Raw genomic sequence first — 2,880 nt, 5'->3', positions numbered from 1 at the left:
CCATCTGCTTCCCGCGGCTCAGGACCCACCGCTGCTGAGGCACGGAGGAGGATGGGCTCGTGGGGATCGCAGGTGGATCCGGCTGATGAGTTTAAAAAGGGGTTTTCCCTCTCACGCTCGTCGGCTGTGGACGAGAGTAAGCTGCTGGAGGATGATGTTGTTTCTTTAACATCGTTTGATCCGGGGGCCGGTGCTCTCCTGTGTTCGGCCCAGTAAGAGCAGGAGATGTCTGAGGACAGCGAAGAAGCTGAGGCTGAGACTTCCCAATCCTCCTGCTCTGCGTATGGTGAGTTTTGAGCGTTATCTTTCCTACGCATTCATCGATTCCGGCATACGAGTTATGCCAACATCGAGGCGATGCGCGGAAACGACTATGAGAGGATGCCCCTGTAAAAAAAAAAGATGACTGGCTAGCTATCTTTCTATAGGTGAGACGCCCTCTCTTAAAACTCCCTCCTTGCCATCTCGCTTAGATGGCAGGGCATATGCAGCAGCAGGTCAGGCAGGCTGTTGCTTTGTTGCACACGATGCGGTGCTCCAGGCATATTAGGCTGACCTGCTGGAAGACCTGGATAAAGGCCTGATGAGGTAGCTGAGTTTTGCCGCACCACAGATCTCTCTTTCTGTGCTACTAAGCATGGCAGCTATAGTAGGTATTGAGAGACATCTGTGGGTGAACCTGGCAGATATCGGGATGGAAGAGAGGGGCTTTCTTCTTGATGCGCCGGTTTCACCTTCTGAATATTTTTGGTTACCTCCGTTGAGATGGTGGTCGAGAAGTTCAGGGAGGCAAAGGCGCGCTCAGCGGCCTTCAGTCCTTAATTTCACGATGGTCCAGGTCTAAGCCCGAACAGCATAGGGGTCCTGGTTTGTCTCGGTCTGAGGATCAGAGATGGCCACAGAAGGCTGGTCCCTAGGTCTTGCCTACCTCCCTTTGACCCACGATTCCTTCTACCCTTACCCGCAGGCGGGTCAAATCGCGGGTCAAAGGGAGGTAGGCAAGACCTAGGGATGTGATCCAGACAAGGCATCAGCGCTTTCGTCCGGATCAGAGTGATACTTGAGTATCTACTCGTTTCCTTCGGGGGTCTTACATCTGCCATTGGCTCCTAATTCCCCTATAACCACCAGCTCTCCACCTGACCGAGGTTAGGTAGGAATTTTCCTGCATTTTCGTCTCCTATGCTGGACCTATATGTTTGGTTGGTTCTATGGCTTCATAGTGACCACCTTGCTGATGGTCTGGACTAGAGGCTTCTTTGAGTCGCCTCTTGAACGGGGCTCTGGCGCGGGAACCATGGTGGATGAGTATGATCCATTTTATATATGTATATATGTATATATATGTATTTAATGTGCTGGTGGTTATGTGTGTATAATCCTTCTGTGAGATTTCTTTGCAGCGTTTTCCGGGACCTGTGTGTTTCTGTTCTTTCTAAGGTAGGTCCTCTGTGAGCACCCCTTTGCTGGATTCAGAAACCAGGTGCTCGACTTGCAGTGTTACCTCACTCGTCGATATTGTGTCCAGCCGGTATGATAGCCCTGGTTCCGGCTTCATGCTTCCTGGACCATGCGGCCAGGTCAGAAGCTTCTGCCCCCGGCACGACACTGCAAAAAATTCCTGGATGTTCGGGCTCCAGGATATCCCCTCTTGCTGAGGCATCGAGCGGGAAGCATAGGTGGCATTTGCGAGAACCTTCTTATGTAATGCGGTCTCAGGCAGTGCTTCCTCTCGCCTTAGAGGGTCGTATTTGAGCTCGCCTCTCCCGTTTGGCCCAGTACCTCCGGGTATATGTGATCAGATGCCTGGAAATTTAAATCCATGCTATGGTAAGTGCACACGCTAAGCTCTGTGCACTTCCTGAAACCAACATAGTGGTAAGTGTGCGCGTTGAACACTTTGGATGTGATCCAGACAAGGCATCAGCGCTTTCGTCCGGATCAGAGTGCTTTGCGCACTTTCTAAAATCCACATAAGTGGTAAGTGTTCACGTTAGACTTTGTGCACTTTCTGAAATCCTGTACGGTAAGGGTTACGCGTTATAGCTTCGTTCCCTTTCTCTGAGTTGGTTAGACCCCGGTACCTTGGGCTCCACTCAACCAGTGTGTCTCTATTTTTGACACACTTGGAAATATCGCTCCCCTCACCACTGAGGGTTTCTATGAGCATGCTGCTTCCTATCGAGCGCCCGGGTTTGCTCCGTGGGCTGTTCAGCTTGCAGTACACTTACCTCTGATTCTAACGATCATGCTGGGCGAGCCCCCTCTCTCGTTGAGAGCTGGATCTGTGTTCCCTCAGCTAGGTAACTTACTGCTGGCAGTTCCAGTATTGGAACATGCTATAGGTCTGAACCTCCCTCTCGTTTTAGAGCTGGGTGTGTTGCTCCCTCAACTAAGTAAATTATTGCTAGCTGTTCCAGCATTGGAACACGCGGTAGGACGAGCTCCCCTCTCGTGTGAGAGCTGGGTGTTTGCCCCCTCAGCTATAGATTTACTGCTAGCCATTCCAGCTTTATATCTTAGATCTTCCTTTCAGAGCTTATGCAAGAGCAAGCGGTAGCCCCTGTGTGACATGCCAAGACTTAGTGTGATACTAGGTTCTTGGTCGTATCCCCTTAAAGGAATCATTATGATTCCAAACCTTGAGCTCTACCCCGGGCCCAGGAGTCTTGCCCTAACAGGTAAGTTGGGTATGTAGCCTAGGCTTTTGGCCGTAGGGGATAAAGTCACAGACAGCCATCTGACATCCCAGGGGCAACTCACCATGAAAATGGTAAAGTTGGTACTTAGTGCTCACCATGGTTCTGGCCCGCACTCCCCTCAGCATGGCGGCATGGGTATACTGTTCCCCATAGCGACCCCTAGAGGACGCAGTTCGAA

The sequence above is a fragment of the Sinocyclocheilus grahami genome, unplaced genomic scaffold (assembly GCF_001515645.1).
Source record: "Sinocyclocheilus grahami isolate Dianchi unplaced genomic scaffold, SAMN03320097.WGS_v1.1 scaffold975.1, whole genome shotgun sequence".
In the NCBI taxonomy this organism is placed as follows: domain Eukaryota; kingdom Metazoa; phylum Chordata; class Actinopteri; order Cypriniformes; family Cyprinidae; genus Sinocyclocheilus; species Sinocyclocheilus grahami.
The sequence above is the reverse complement of the archived record's forward strand: the minus strand, read 5'-3'. Positions refer to the sequence as shown.